Source organism: Nuphar pumila, chromosome 10 (genome assembly GCF_984573655.1).
Source record: "Nuphar pumila chromosome 10, dmNupPumi1.hap1.1, whole genome shotgun sequence".
NCBI classification, from domain to species: domain Eukaryota; kingdom Viridiplantae; phylum Streptophyta; class Magnoliopsida; order Nymphaeales; family Nymphaeaceae; genus Nuphar; species Nuphar pumila.
The window spans coordinates 81,534,081-81,551,448 of NC_143258.1; positions in this window are offsets into that span (position 1 = coordinate 81,534,081).

Genomic DNA, 17,368 nt, shown 5'->3' on the forward strand with positions numbered 1-17,368 from the left:
CAAATTGTTTACACTTTTTGTTATTAGTGTATGGTGGAAACCATGCATTTTAAATTATGTGAGAGGTATCTCAAATGGAGAAGCATTGTAGTTTTGGTGGGCAAAGTGAGGGCAGTATGGCCATCATTCACCACCGAATCCACTGATAGTGATACTTGTGGCTGGTTCGAGAAAATTGACTCTTTCTATATGTACTACTTGAGTCCACTAAAGTGGATGGGCACAAATTGAGTGAGAGAGAGAGATGACGTTGGGAATCCATTCACTAGACGTAAAAAATTTCCAGAGAGAGAGAGAGATGACGTTGGGAATCCATTCACTAGACCAAGAAAAGGTCCAAGGAGAGAGAAGGGCTTTACCACCTAGCAAAGGCCCACGGCTTGAATCAGGATAGATAAGGATCTGGATCTGGATATCTTATCTCTTAATTGGATATGGATCCATACAAATGTAGTCCGAAAGCCATGTGCTTCGAGTATCCAAACCTAGTTTTGGTAAAAATATGAGCGTTTTCTAACATACACAAGTGTGATCCGTCTAGCAATGGATCTTTACGGGCCCATTTGATTCACTAGAAAAGGAGTCATTTTTCACATGAAAATGTCTCCCTTGCCCACCTGCTTAAGGACACGTTTGAAAGCAAGAAAGATGTAGGAAAAGTGATGCAAAATAAAAAAATTCGTACAGATTTTCTGACCCTTCCAAACGAGAATTTTTTGCTGAGAGAGTTTTTATAAAAAGTACAATTTTTATTAGGAAACGTTTCTCCATAGGAAGGGAGGGTGTGGAGGAATGATTCCTACTAAGAAAAAAATTATTTTTACACTCTCCAACACCATCTCACCACCCTCCTGCTGCTCTCATTTTTTCACATTTTCCACTCTGTTTTTCTCATGCTACACAAACAAGAGAAAAACTTTTTTTTTTGAAAAACTTCTCGTATAAAAAAGTCTCATAGGCAAAACTTTCTTTTCCTATGAGAGTTTTTCTCTCTTTTAAACGTGTCCTAAAACAAAAGGTCTCACAGAAAATGCAGGACCAACACACTCACTGCCTATGTGACCCCGAAGGGGTTGGAGCGGACCTTGGGTGTGCAGTCCGGAATGGCGACATCATCTCCTTGTCCTCGACACGGTTTTTCCAGGCAAAATATGAAGAAGAAAAAAACATACTGCCTACGTGACAGACAGTGCATTGGGCCTTGAGTTTTCTAGCAGGTCGCAACACTTCACATGAAAACTTTTGCACACTTCTTGGGGTAGGGAAGAGTTTTCATATGAAAGACAGCTGTAGGTAGTTCTCATTCCCCCTTTCATACGAAAGCGGGTTCTCTCTGGAGCCCTGCAACAAATGGGCACTATATGTCCCAAATGTAAAATAACACCACATCCATACCCAAACCCAGATTTTGATTTTTTGATCAATGGTAAACCACCTGAGGCAGTAGCTAATAGGTTGCTTGTGTCATTGTGTGGTGTAGAAGGCGATCAAATTCGAATGAGTAATCTGCTAAGTAGTGTTGTCTTATTCACATACATCTAGTGGATGTGGATCTGCTTCTAGAGACTGGCTATTAGGGTATGGAACCTCTTGAGCCCATTCCTTTGCTGCAACTAAGTACTGCTACGTACCTAATTGGAGAAGGGTAAAAAATGTATCCAGCGCAATGACTAGGGATGCCAACCGGTTGGACCTAGTTTGGTTCTAAGCACTACTATATCCAACCTAATGGGATTGAGGCATGGCAACAATAAAGGCAATATATATTAGTAATGATATGGTGCTTCACTTTTCAAAAATTTCTAACTTTTTCCGTTGATCAGACCCTCTGTACATATATACATATGATCTACAATCATTATTTAGCAGAAAACAAGCTTTAGATCATGTGATTATGGCATACATGTATGTTATTAAATATGTCATCCAAAACATGATCTCTATCAAATAAACTATGTTAAGTACATCTATAAGGTCTGATTGAGAAGATGCAACCTACAACTATGATTTCTAATATGTGGGAGTAGGTGCTCCCAGAGCACCGTAGCATTACTATATATATATATATATAGCGATATATCGCCATTTGTTTGAATAAAAACCACGGTATCTTCCTTTATTTTGTTTCTCTTCAGATTTTGTCTTCCAAAATAATATGGGCTTTAGAAGAAGCTGATTTTTAAGGTACTCATTTTAAAGAGTTCGATGTTTTGCCATTCATTATTATAGAAGGTAACTAATTTTTATTTTCCCTCTATTTATCTTTTTAATTTTTCCTTTTACTTTATGGGTTTGTCATGGTCGGATGTATACTCTTCTTAATTTTGTGCAAATATTTGCAGGTTGCACTCTTTTTTCTTTTAATTTTGTCATGCCATTCTGTTTAAGCCCATTTTTTTTTTAATTCATGGTATAATCTAAATTTTCTTCATGTGTTCCAATATTTTGGTAGTTTTTATTTTTATTTCTGTTTCAATTGAACATATATTTGCTGCAGTGAAAATTGTCTTTTAAAAAACTACTTTTTGCAGTTTTTTTTCTTCATTGTGTTCACATTTGTATATAAACATTCTTTGTTTACATAAGATGAACTGATAGTTGCAGCTAATGAAATTAAATTAGTTCCTCATATTTACTGATTTTCTTGTATATTTTAATGGCAACTAAGTTGCCAATAAATTAAGGGCATATAGACTATATATATATATATATATATAGCTGATATGCGATATGAGTGGCAAACGATAAGTTGCTGATATATTAATTTGTGACCATGGATTGAGGTTCAAGTTCCATAGGGTAAAACTTGGGGCTGGGAGCTATAAGCTGGTTAAATGGAAATTAGGCTGCGAGGAAAAGGTGAAATTTTGGACATGGCCTTGAACCCAACCCATTCTCATTGAGCTCTCCCTGTGAGGGAGCATGGAGCTATTGAAAACCAGCTGTTTCACATCTAATATTTCACCTTAAATCAGTGGCGGAGCTAGAAATCCAAGTTAGGGTGGGCACAGGTGTGTATATATATAGTAGAGTGTAGCTGCTTGATCATGTTGACCGTTCATTGCGCGCTTGATGGACTGTCAATGCAAAAAAAAAAAAAAATCCCATAAAAAATGGCTCAAAAAGCTTCCAAAGGAGCTTTAGCGGCACACTTTCAGCACCACTAAGGGTCCCTGCGAAACTGGGACCTTTATCGGCACTCTAATATCCCAAGGGACATGAACCTTATTAGAAATTTTTAATGTCATGCGTGTCCTTTGGGACTTTTAGTGCACTTGGAGTGCTGCTAAAGGTTCATTTTCTGCTGGGACCGCTTTGGGCGCTTTTTGAGCCATTTTTTATGGGAAATTTTTTTGCGCTGATCACAGTCCATCAAGCACGCAATGGACGGTCAGCATGATCAAGTAGGTGCTCAAGCACCTGTTGATCAAGCAGCTAAGCTCTACTCTCTCTCTATACATATATAAATATATACATATAGAGAGAGGATGTAACTGTACTGCTTCTATCTGGAGCATGGTTACAAGTTAATATATAGACAACTTATCGTTTGCCACACATTTCACTTATACGTCACTAATTTATCGGCAACTTAGTTGCTATTAAACTATACACAAAAAACAATAAATTTGAGGCACTAAATAGCTTTCATTATCTACAACCAACAGTTGAAAAAATTGTAAACCGAGAATGATCCTAGCATAATTAAGAGGATTAGACCTTCGACTACGGCAAACCCACAGAATGAAAAGAAAAATAAAGAACAAAAAAAGGAAAGAAAACAGAGCAAAAATAAAAAATTATCTTCTATAAAAATGGGTGAAAAAATATCAATAAATTGAGGAGTCATGAACTCTCTCAAATGAATACCTTAAAATTTGGTTTCTTCGCAAACCCGTCATTTTGGAAGATAAATCTGGAAAAAGAACAAAAGAAAGGAAAATAGTGTGGTTTGTATTCAAAACTTATCGTGATATATCGTGATACCTATTTTTTGTCTATTTTTGTTTTTTTTGAGAAATTTATTTGTTATGAAGCAAATGGTGTTATATTGCTATATATAGCCTATATTGTTATTGTTACCATGCATAGTGACAAATATCGTGAGATTTATTAAAATCTCATGATAATATCGCGAGAAATTGCTTGAAAGTTTAAAATGGCAATTTCTCGTGAGATTTTCAAAATATGGTGAGATTTATAAAAAAACACAAATATCATGATTTAAATGTGATATTTAAGTTTTAAATGGCTATTTATCATGAAAAACCGTGTATTTTTTATTTTTAAATAATTTTTATTAATATTTTCTTATAAAAAATATTTTTTATATTTTTTTATTGCCAGAATTTTGCCAAAAATGTGAGATTTATGAAATTTTTTTAAATTCTAGCAAGTTTTTGAAAAACTATATTTTGCCGTTTTTAACTTTTGTCACTATGTTACCATGATCTGGAGATCAATTAATTGTAGCTCCTTTTGGAAAATGCCCAAGTCCAAGCTCCACTATTCAAGTGGAACTAATGTGGTGGTTCACTGATAAAAATGAAGTTTCAATGGTTAAAAGAATGTTGGGACTTAGTATTTCACATTGTCATTTGGAGCATGAGGCTAGGCCGGGCCAAAGTCCAGTTTGGGCCGAGCTTGGGCCTAATTTATAGGCCCAAAGCCTGGCCCATGGCTGGCTGGCCCATGGCTGGCTGGCCCGCGGCCCGCCCAGCTCAAGTTATGTCAATTACATGGATGCATTCTATGGGTCCCATAGCAGTGGAATGCGGGCTCCACTCAAAATTCTGCCATGGCCACATTTAAGAGACCATTGGATCCCAGTTCGGTATTAGATGAGATCGATGGCCTTATGAAGTTATTATGTGGATTGGAGTAGATGAGTTGGCCTGTCACGTAGCAAATGTACCCAAAGAACCATTAATATTTGGATGCGTTCTAGATCACATAGAGCCAACTTCAATTTTATATGCTAGTACTAGATCTGGTTAAATAAACATGAAATGAGGGTTTCACATTAAAAATAGCAACATGCGGAATTTGCTCCAAATCCAAATACAGATCCAACAAAATTATTGATCTAAATCAAAGTACAATTCCAAACGTACTATGATCGGATCAGATGGTATTCAGTGTGGATATCCACTCAGATCTCATGTTTATATCCATATCCGATAAAAAAAAAGGCCTTTGATTCCCGATCAGAGATCCTATCTCTGACTGAATCGAATCCATTTGCACTGCATCCACAGGTTTGGCATTGACCTTTGCACAATGGTTGAAAGTATATTAATACTCAGTTAGACACATTGACATTTCTACTTGAAAGTGATCCATATTGTTTTCTTTTACATGGTTTGAAGGCTAGCTTGAACATGATTTCTGATATAAGCCTTGCGGGTCCCTGGGTCCATGTGACCTACAAAGTCAGTCTGGACGGACTGGGTTTGAGCTGCAGATGGAGCCAGAGACCTTATTAGACCCAGTCTGGCCTGGCCCAATGACCAGGCTTGGTATGGGCTTTAAAAAGTTTAACAGACATAACCCGTCCCAGCTATATATGAATGAGAAGGGCCCCGCCCACAAGACTCAGGTCCAGTTAGAAATGGTTTGGGCTAACGGTGGGCAAGGTCGTCTTCTTGACCTACCACTTTTACCAGGTTCTACTGTGCCTGGCCGATGCTGGATACAGCCTGCCAATCAGTCATATTAAAGTCCGAACCGAGTCTGACACAGCGTGATCCATATTCCACCTTCAATTATTGGGAACATAATTAGTAAAATGAGCCGAACAGAGGATGTGTGTGTGTGTGTGGTGGTGGTGGTGGGGGTGTGGTGTGGGGGGGGGGGGGGGGGGCAAACAGGGGTGTAGCAAAAAAAATATATTTGTGTGATAGTGGGGGGTAGGGGTGGCAAAACCTGACACGACCCACCAACCCGCCTCTTAGGCGGGTTCGGGTTTGGAAAAAATGAACCCGTTTAATAAACGGGTTAGGCGAGTGGGTCGACCCGCGAACCTGAGAACCCGTTTACCCGACCCAACCCATTTATTAAATGGGTTGGCGGGTCGTGTCGGGTTACCCGTTTAATAAATGGGTCGGGTTCGGGTTGAGGTATGCTGACCCACCAACCCAACATGATTGCCACCTCTGGTCGGGGTTTGGGGGCAACACCCCCGAAAATTTTTTTTTTGAGATAAAATAAAAAATGGCTACAATTATTAATAAAAATCTATTTCATATGGACAAATCAAACTATTTACTGCAGTCGGGGCTGGGCTGGGCTACAAAAATGGATAAAAATCTATTTCATATGGAATCAGGGCTGGGCTAGGACTGGGCTTTTAAAAAAAAAAATTAACTGTTTGGGGTGGCAGCCCCCTAGCTACGCCTTTGTCTACACTCTATTACATATAAAATATATGTAAAACATATTTATTACTAGTTAATGAGCCTCCTATACAGGCTTATATGAGCAGAAAACTTCTTGTTCATGTAAGGCTTACTGAGCCTATTTCAGGAAAGAGCTCTTTACAAACCGAACATAAGCGAGCCACGAGTGGCTTGTCTTGATTCAGTTTTCTCACGCTAAGTTTAAAACTTTGGATCATGTTATTTCAATGTAAAAATATAATTTTTTAGTAAAAATCTTTTAATGTATTTTGGACCATTGATGTTTGAAGCCCTTAAAAACCTGTTTGCATATATCACAATCTCATGATTCAAAACTCATTTTGTACTAAACTGACCTTGTAGATCACATATATCCATAAGGTCTGGTCTACAAAAAGAATTTAAAAGATATGAAAAGAAGGATAGTTTCATGTCTTCCGTGGCACCAAATATTAACCCTATATATAATTAACTTCAATTCTTACCATGGTCAAACGGATACTTAGAATGTGTTTCCAGCAATGAATTTGATACATCGTTTTCTTTCCTTTGACTTTCTAAAATCCATAATGTGATGACGTCCAAAAATTTATCTTGTACTGCAAAATTAATTTGATTGAGGCTGGACTTCATATTAATTGAAGTTTATATATAACCAAATAATTAATATTAACTGTTGTCTAATCCTTGAACCATATACATGAAGTTTTTGGATAACAAATTAAAGAAACGTTGGCAATGGACCCCAAGGGGTTTGGTGCAGTGGAAGGGGGGCCTTGGCCACTACACAGGTGGTCAGGGTTTATTCCCATAAGTGTCAAACCGGCCTTTGCATTAATGAAAGGCAAGGAGAAAAGTGAAGAGACAAGTCATTGCTTATTCATTTCTCAGTCAAAGCAGGGCGACTTTAGGGCGTTTCACTGGTTTACACCGTCTGGAAAGTGACTGTAAGTATGGCAGGCTTAGTCAGTGCGACAAAGTGCCTGATCCCAATGGCGGTTTTGCCGATCTTCATGAAAAAAAGAAGAAGAAAACCTTGCATTTTTGAGGTGCACTGTGCCCCCCTAGACCTAACCCTTTCACAGTTACATACCAAACCCTAGCCACGTAGTACAACCAGTCATGATAAGAACTTATCACCAGCCACGTAGTACAACCAGTTGTCAGGAAATTAATACTTACCTATTAATATATGTCCTTTCACATGAGACGACAACTGAGCCTTCAATCTCAACTAGTAAACGCAAATTTACCTATCAATGAGAGTTTTACCTCAGTTACTAATCCCAGCTTGTTACCACCTTGTACAATCTCCATGCTACTACTGTTGCTACATGGGTAGGGTTCCTTTGTGTCACAGTTTCAAACTCAACTAGTAAGATCATCAATTTTACCTATCAAAGAGAGTTTAGCTTGATTAGTTACGAATCTCAGCTTGTTACCATCTTGTATAAGCCCCATCTAATGTTGCTACTTGGGTAGTAGAGTTCCTTGATTTGTGCCACAATCATGACTTTTATTTGCTTAATATGACCATATGTTATTCTGGTATTTGATCAGAGTATTGAGATCTAACAATCAACATGATGCATATAAAAGATAGCCATACTAATGAGGTATTGTTTTCTATCATCCAGCTGGAATCTTGGTTGTGCATGAACAAGTCCTGCACTTAAGTCTTCTCTACTTCATCTTCAGTGTCTGGTAGACCTCCTAACTAGTTCATAGTTCTCTCATCCAACTTGCTATATCTCAATGTCCTAACTAGGGCGTAGTTCTCGCACCCAACTGGCATCATGATTTCATGGTTCTTAACAAATACCGGTGATATTTTGATACTATCCTGATTTTTATTGATATTTAGAAACGGACAAAATCATATCAAAATCGTGACATATTAAAAAAATATCATGTGATACCAATATTTTAATTTTTGTGTTTTCTATTTTTTAAAATTTAAGTCTTATATAGGCTGATTTTTAAGAAATTAAACAACAAAATTTAATCATTTCGAGATTCCTGGAGGAGATAAAAAGATGTTTGACACTGCGTAATATCATTTTACATCTCTCTCTCTCTCTCTCTGCAGATTTTGTTTTTTTGGAATAAACTAAATAAACTAAATGCTGAATCGTCGGTAAGGTAGATGTTTCTGTTAAAAGTGAGACGTGAAGAATGGCATTGATGGATCCCACATCATAAATTAAGGCAAAACAAGTCAAAAGTGAAGCAAGGTCTTAATGTTTTGGGTTTGGGGTATCTTGGTTTGGTAGACAGTTCTTTTGTTTTTTAACTGTTCATCTATGGAGGATGACAACTCACACAAGCCAACCTTTCTTGAATGAACATCTCACCTAATACCTCTACACCCATCCATCCTATTAAAACCCTTGGTAGCACATGCACTTTTGGCCATGCAATTTGCTAGCTTTATGTTATCACAATACAATTTTTATTAGAATCACTATGCAAATTGGCAGCTTTATGTTATTTCAATACTATTTTGTAAGAATTATTATGCCAATTTGCTAGCTTTGTGATATTAGTTTATTAATTGTTTGTGAGGGTTATTGTCTGGTGTATCTTTACATATCACACATCTTTTTCATGCATGATGATTAGTCTAGAAAAGGGGGGGATGTGTCCTTGTTCTTTTACTTGGTTAATGGATGTGCTTTTTAAACAAAAAACATATCATGAAAATTAAAGATGTCAACTATTATATATATTAATTTAGAAGACATTGTGTGCTGTTGCTTTCATTCTAAACTAAAACAAGTTTTGACTGGGGCTGCAATCAATGTGACACCTCTTGGCGTGTAATGGGGGTCTGCCTAACCCCAGCTTGCCTATCTTAAAAAAAAAAACCCAAGGACTTTGCGTCATAAAATGATAAAAAATTCTCTGAATGGTTTACTTCGTCAAGCTATATCTGTACTAGAAGCAAGGCTGGTAAACAAGCTTTATTAGGGTTTGGCTTGTCTAGCTCATGCAAGCCGAGCTGAGCCAAAGCTTGAGCCAAGGAAGGCGAACTGAGCTGGCCTGTTAAAAAAAACTTATTTTTCAGTACATAATGAAAATCAAATTCATGACCATCCAACGAGTTGAGCTCCTTTTTTTTTTTGACGTTTAATATCAACCTTAGATGAACTCATTTAAACATGCCCATATGAGCTGAGTCGAGAGGAACACCCATTGCTCTTACTCAGCTCAGTTACACTACATGAGCTGCTTGTAGCTCGGCTCTCGCTTACACTACATGACCATCCAACCAGTTGAGCTTCTTTTTTTTTTTTTTTTTTACGTTTAATATCAACCTTAGATGAACTTAAACGAGTCTATATGAGCAGAGCCGAGACGAACACCCAGCTCTCACTCATCTCTCCTGCAATGCATGATCGGCTTGTAGCTCGATCGGCTGTCGAACCCATCTTACGAATGAATTTTGGGCAAGCCAAATCAAGTAAAGCCACACGCAGCCGAGTTCATTTAACCAGACCTATCTAGAAGTTTAAACTGTTGAATACAAGATATGTTGCTCATTTTGAAAATCTTTGAGTCATGTTGAAAGCATTAATGATTCTGGTAAATTAACAGTTTTATTTGCATCTATTATTAGGCTATTTAGGCCTGTTTAGAGTTAGAATAAGATATATATTTTTAGAATATTCATCTAAATTTTCTAAAGAATAGATAAAAACTAATCTTCATTATTTTGGGCATTGTAAAACATGACCAAGTTCAAGAACTCTAAATAACACTGCCATCATGAAAATAAAAAGCAACCAAGATAGGCATTTGAATAATTTTATTCAAAGTGAAACATTTTAATGCCTTCCTCCCTGAAAATGTTCTCTGGTATCCTTTGCCTCTCCATTTTTTTCGCCCACCCATGAATAGTTTAGGGCAAGTGGCAATAGTTTAGGGCAAGTGGCAGTGGCCATCTTTATTTACTTTGGTAATGAATATGCTTTGGGAAACAAACAAATATATCAGCTAAAATTAAGGGTGCTGGCACTAAGGAGTAGAATAGTTTGATGATATTAAATAGTGTTGCTTTCATTCTAAACTAACACGTTTGCACTGTTGAAATTATTTTTCATTAGAAAATGACATAGATGCTCTTGGGTGCTTTACTTGATCAAGCTCTCCTCACAATAGAAAGTTTAAATTGTCAATTACAAGGCATAGGGCTATATTCAAATCTACTTTGTGTTTTCTTGAAAACAGGAAACAAAATGAGATTCCTCTTGTACAAGGAGGAAAGACTAGTGCTGCATTTCAGCCTTGTAGGAAGTTTTAGGAATGTTGGTAAATTTGTTCCATGGAAATGTTTTGCTCCAAGCATGTTTACAGTTGGACTATGTTATGACCATATAATCTCAATATCTATATTTTCCCAAGAAATAGGTCATAAAAATTCACTGGTGTTTCCGTTATGTTTGGTATTGTTGAAAACATGACCAGGTTGAAACCAAGGTGTGCCCTTCAATATTGTATCAAAGTGAAACATTTTAATGCCATTTCCCTTGAAAACATTTTATATTGTTGCATGGGAGGTGGAAATTTTCCACATGTAAGTCTTCATCAAATGCCTAGGAATTGTCCACTTGCAAATGTTAAATTTGGAGAAGATGCAATCTGTTATCTAATGTTGCTAATTATCTTCACTATCAAGTTTTTTGTTTTTTGAAATGCAAGCTGGGATTAGTCCAACCCCTACCAGATATCAATTAAAAGGGAATCAAGAGTATTACAGTGACTGATTATACATCTTGCCTTGTGGGGAGCCAATCCGGGGGTGATCTTGTTGGGTTTTGAATACCCTAATTGATGCAACAGAATATGGCTATGGCCACAAGAAATAAGGCTGAGAAGAAGAAAAACTTAAATGTTTTTCTCACACTTACACACAAATGCACTAAAAAAAATATTAAGCAAATAAGATGAGAATGCATGTCAAACACAAGAAGGATGATGGCTTTATATAGAGCCCAAAAAGAAACATACCATGTCCCATCAAAGGGTTGCACCTTTTTAAAAAAAAACTTATTCCCTTCTGGTAAATTTCAAAGAGACATAAAGTTGCATCCTTTCATCAAGCAAGGTGTCTCTTTGGAAATCTAAGACACATCTTCCCTTCACTTTTGGATTTGGATATTACAAATTACTAATTTTGACATCCCCCTTTAATTTGTAATTCTTAAAGAGGATCTAAAATTTTTGAACTTATCTATAGGCAAAGGCTTGGTGAACATCTCTACAACTTGCTTATTGCTTGGCATGAATTTCAGCATGATTTTTTTTCAACTAATTGTCTGATGAAATGATGATGAATCTCAATGTGCTTTAAGCGGCTATGAAAGACTGAATTTTTCGTCATCGCAATGGCAGACTTGTTGCCACAATTGATAATGGTCGGTCCTTCAAGCTTTTGTTGTAAATCTAAAAGAATTCTTCTAATTAGCCAAATTGCTTCACTTGTTGTTGTGGTAGTTGAGATATATTCTGCAGTCGACAATGCAATTGTATTTTGCTTCTTTGATGACTAAGAAATAATTTTGGATCTCAGGCAAAAGACATATCCTGAAGTACTTTTTCGATCATCAACTGACCATGCCCAATCACTATCCGTATAGCCCACAAGTTGAATGTTGTTTTCAACAACATATTTGATTCCAAATTTTTTTGTACCTTGTAAATATTTCAAAATTCTTTTGGTTGCTGCAAGATAGAGTTTGTCTAGATCACTCGTAAACCTAGATACAAGACTAACAATATTTGCAATGTCAGGTTTTGTGTTAGTAAGATAAATCAATGATCCGACCAAGCTTCTATACATAGAAGCATCTACCCTTTTAGCACCATCATTTTTTGTCAGATTCTCGTTGACACTTATTGGAGTGCTCACTGGCTTACAATTTAACATGTTAAATTTTTTCAGCAACTCTTCAAGATATTTTTCTTGAGAAATAATTTTTTTTCCTTTCTTCAACTTGACCTGTATTCCAAGAAAATATTTCACAATTCCTAAATTTGTCATCGCATACTCCTTAATTATGTCCTCTTTAAACTTGATAACCATTTTTGTATTTGATCCAACATAGATCAAATCATCCATATATAAGCAAACAACTAGAAAATTTTCTCCATCTCTCTTTACATATAGAGATGGTTCACTTGGGCTTCTTTGAAATTTTTTCTTTTAAAAATATTGGTCTACTTTCATATTTCAAGCTCGCGGTGCTTACTTTAAGCCATATAAGACTTTCTTTAACCTTTAAACTTTTTCTTTATGTCCTTCCTTCTTAAAGCCAAGAGGTTGCTCAACATAGATCTCTTTTTTGAGTTCTCCATTAAAAAAGGTAGATTTTACATCCAACTGATATACCAAAACTTTCAACTTGATGGACATGTTTAGCACAACTCAAATTGTTTCCATTCTCACAACTAGAGCAAAAGTTTCATTAAAGTCTACTCTAAATTTTTGGGAATAGCCTTTTGCTACAAGTCGGGCTTTGTGCTTTTGAATTGAGCCATCTTCATTGAATTTGGTTTTAAAAATTCATTTTAGACCAACTATATCTTTTTCTTTTGGCCTGTTTACCAATTCACATATATGAATTTTCTCAATTGCAGAAATCTCTTCATTCATGACAGTTTTCCAAATATCATTTTTGATGGCTTCTTCATAATTTTGAGGCTCAAATAAAAACAATGACATATGACAAGAAGCATATATATCTGCAAGAGATCTAACATTTCTATGAGGAGTATCTAATTTTGAATCACTTGAGTTCATATGTTCTTTGCTTATAGAAATGTCTGGCATAGTCAAATTTGTATCTCTTTGAGGTGCTTCTACGGAGCGTGTTCCTCAGTCTCATTCACTTTTTTCAGAAAAAATTACATCTCTTGAGATAACCAACTCCTTTGTATTTGGGTTAACAAGGCGAAAGGCTTTTAAAGTATCACTATAACCAGCAAATATGAACTTTTTCCCCTTCTTATCAAAATTTTCTCTATTTTGAGAATGAATTTTGCTATAAGCAACATAATTAAAAACTTTAAAATGACTTAATTTTGGTTTGTGCTTGTACCATGTCTCATACATAGTTTTGCTATAAATAGACTTGGTGGGAGCCTTATTCAAAATATATACTGTTGTGTTCACGGCTTCGGCCCAAAAATAGTTTGGAAGATTCTTTCCTTTTAACATGGTCATTGCCAATTCAACAATAGTGTGGTTTCGTCGCTCTATGATACCATTTTGTTATGACATTTTTGTTGCACTTAGTTGCCTTTTGATGCCTTGGATTTTGCAATAGTTTTGAAATTCATTGGATGTAAATTCTCCTCTGTGGTCAATCCTTAATCTTTTCAATTTAAACTCACTCTCCTTTTCTGCATAGGTTTTAAATTCTTTAAAAATGGAGAATGCTTCTGACTTTTGTTAGAAAAAGTATATCTACATCATTCTACTAAAGTCGTCAACGAAGAGTAAAAAATACTTTCTTTCATTGTGAGATTTTGTCTGCATCGGTCCACAAATGTCTGCATGAACCAATTCAAGAGGACGCTTCACCTTCTAACATGAATTTGGTAAAGAAAGTCTATGAAATTTGCCATATATACAACCTTCACATAATTTATTTTCTCTATCAATATAAGGAAGCCCAATTACCATGTTTTTTTGCTTCAACAATTTCAAACTTTGATAATTTAAATATTCAAATCTTAAATGACAAAGATTTGATACATCTAAAATTTTAACATTTAGTACTTGTCCTTCACATGAACTCATAGTCAAGAGAAAGGCCTTACTTGTAGCTATCTTCACTTTGGCTATTGTTTGTTGACTATTTTTATCAATAATATCACATTGATCATTATTGAAGTTTACTAAGTACTCATTTTTATCAGTTGACCAACACTTAACAAGTTCTGTGCTAAATCGGGTATATAAGAAACATCATGAATGTGTTTGATCTGACTTGATTTAGTTTTAATTGTTATGACTCTGTTGCCTTGAAAATTTTAAGATTTTTCATCTCTCATTCTTACTTTGAAGGTGATAGTTTCATCAAGTTTGACGAAATAATTTTTATTTTCAGTCATGTGGTTGCTACAACCACTATCTACATACCATATATCACTTGGTTCTTGCTCAACGTTCATGCAAGAGAAGACAATTTGATCATTCTCATCTTCATTTTTTGAGAAATTGGCTTCATGCTTTTCTTGAAATTAAGTCTTTTTTAGAGTGATTTGGTATTCAGCATCTTGTACATTTGAATCAGCATTCTCTATACTCATGCTCAGATTTTTTATAGACATGACAACATTTTTCTGATTGCTTAAACTACCTTGGTTGACTAGAATAATTTTTTCCTTTGCTGCAACCTTTGAGGAACTTTTAATTTCTTCATTTTGAAAATTGAGATCTTCTTTTGAAGCCTTCTTTTTCTTCATCTATATTGAGCTTTTGTTTGGAGTGCATGCTCAATCACTTACGATTCAGTCCTTGCAATCCGCTTCTCATATGCCTTGGGATCCCATCAAGTCTTGTAATGATAGAGTTGATAGATTTTTTGACTTTTCTATGGCTGCTACGACATAATTGTACTTCAGTGGCAAACTTCTTAAAAAAAATCAACTATTTTTTTCTCTTTAATTTTGTCATCATAGCTCCTTATTTGATTGATAATCCCAACAACTCTATTAAAAAACTTTTGAATGGATTCATTGTCTTTCATAGACAATGTATCAAAATCTCTCCACAATGCTTAAAGTTTGATGTGGATAATATTCTTCGAGCCTTGGAATTCATCTTTAAAATATTTCAGGCTTCTTTGGACAAAGTTGTATTCATGATTTGGGAAAAAATAGCATTGTTTATCCCAAGTTGGATATATAGAAGTGCTTTTGCATCCTTCTTCTTGTTATTCTTAAATTCTTTTTGTTTTGAAGTGGTTCATGATGCAAGAATTGCATCATTAGTTGATTCTTCATAACCGCCATCGACAATCTCCCAAAGCTCTTGTGAGGCAAATAGAGTCTTCATTTTAAGACTCCAAAAATCATAGCCTTCACCATCAAACACAGACACTTAGAGTTGGGAAAGATTGGTGACAGGGTTATTCAAATTTTCTGCCATGATTTTGATGTAAGTGTGATCTCCTTCAATCTGGATCTTGATACCACTTGTTGGATTTTGAATACCCTAATTGATACAACAGAGTATGGCTATGGCCACAAAAAATAAGGTTGAGAAGAAGAGGAACTTAAAAGTTTTTCTCACACTTACAAATGCACCAAAAAAGAAATAATATTTTATTGAGCAAATGAGATGAGATTGCATGTCCAACACAAGAAGGATGAGGGCTTTATATAGAGCCCAAAAAGAAACATGCCATGTCCCTTCAAAAGGTTACACCTTTTCAAAAGAAACCTAATACCTTTGGTAAATTTCAAAGAGACATAAAGTTGCATCCGTTCATCAAGCAAGGTGTCTCATTGGAAATCAAAGACACCTCTTTTCTTTACTTTTAGATTTGGATATTACAAATTACTATTTTTGACAGATCTTTGTAGGATTTTTGGATTCTCACCATCGCGATTTTTGTGAGTTGTATTACATTTTTTCTCAATGTTTTTACATGTTTTTACATGTTTTTATATGTATTACATTTTGATCCTGATAAGCCTTTCTATATGATAAGATATCTCTAACTTTTTCCTTATTATCTGGATATTTAATCTCTCTCTCTCTCTCTTCTAGCCTATCTCTTTGACAAATATGATTATTCATATCATTGAGGGACTGAACAAACTCTTGCTATTCACGACAAATATGGTTAGCATTATCTTGAATAGATAAATCATGTTGTTGACAATCTCTATCTTGAATAGATCAACCATGTTGTTCATGACAAATGCGGATAACAAATCTGGATCTGCCAAATCCGATAATACCTCCTTCAAATTGGGCAGTGGTGCAGTCCAAAGGCCGAGTTTGGGTCTAAGAGAACGAAAGTCGACCTTAGTCAGTGGCTTGGTAAATATATCAGCAACTTGGAGATATGAAGGGATAAAGGTTGTAATAAGATGACGTTGAGAAATCTTCTCATGCACGAAGTGGTAGTCGATCTCGATATGCTTAGAGCAATTGTGAAATAGGGATTCACAATCATATGCATTGCAAAGAGGTTATCACAAAATATTGTAAGAGCTTGGAAAATATAAAGGCCAAGATCATGAAGGATAAACGTGATCCAAGTGAGTTCAGCAATGGCAGAGGCTAAATAGAAATATTCAACCTCAATGCTCAAGCGGGTGACCATGGGTTGCTTCTTTGCAGACCATGAAATATAGTTGCCTCTAAGATAAGCACAATAGCTAGAGGTAGACTGATGGATGTTTGGACAACTGGCCCAGTCAGCATCTAAAAACCCATAGAAAACAAAAGGATTATGCGCAAGGAGGTGGATGCCAAAATGGATGATGTCTTTGATGTACCAGAAAATGTGCTTGACGAACCAAAAATAAAACTTTGTAGGAGCATGCACATATTGACAAATATAATTAACACTGTAAGAGATGTCCAGACGTGCGAAAGTAAGATATTGGAGGCTCCCAACTAAACTATGGTAATAGCAAACATCAACATAAGGATGAGAAGCAAGAGGCTATGGCGGGTGGCCGACCATAGGGATGAAAATAGGGCAGTAGTCCTTCATTTGAGCCTTGTCAAAAATCTCATAAGCGTAGCGGGTTTGATTAAGGAAAAGACCTACATCAAATCGTTGGACTTGAACTCCTAAAAAATGGTGAAGATCCCTAAGATCTCTTGTGGCAAACTCTTTTCTCAACTACTAAATAACATCGAACAAGAAAGCAGTATTACTCCCAGTGATAATGATGTCATCGATATATAATAATAAAAAGATGCACCGTGAGCATGTTGACAT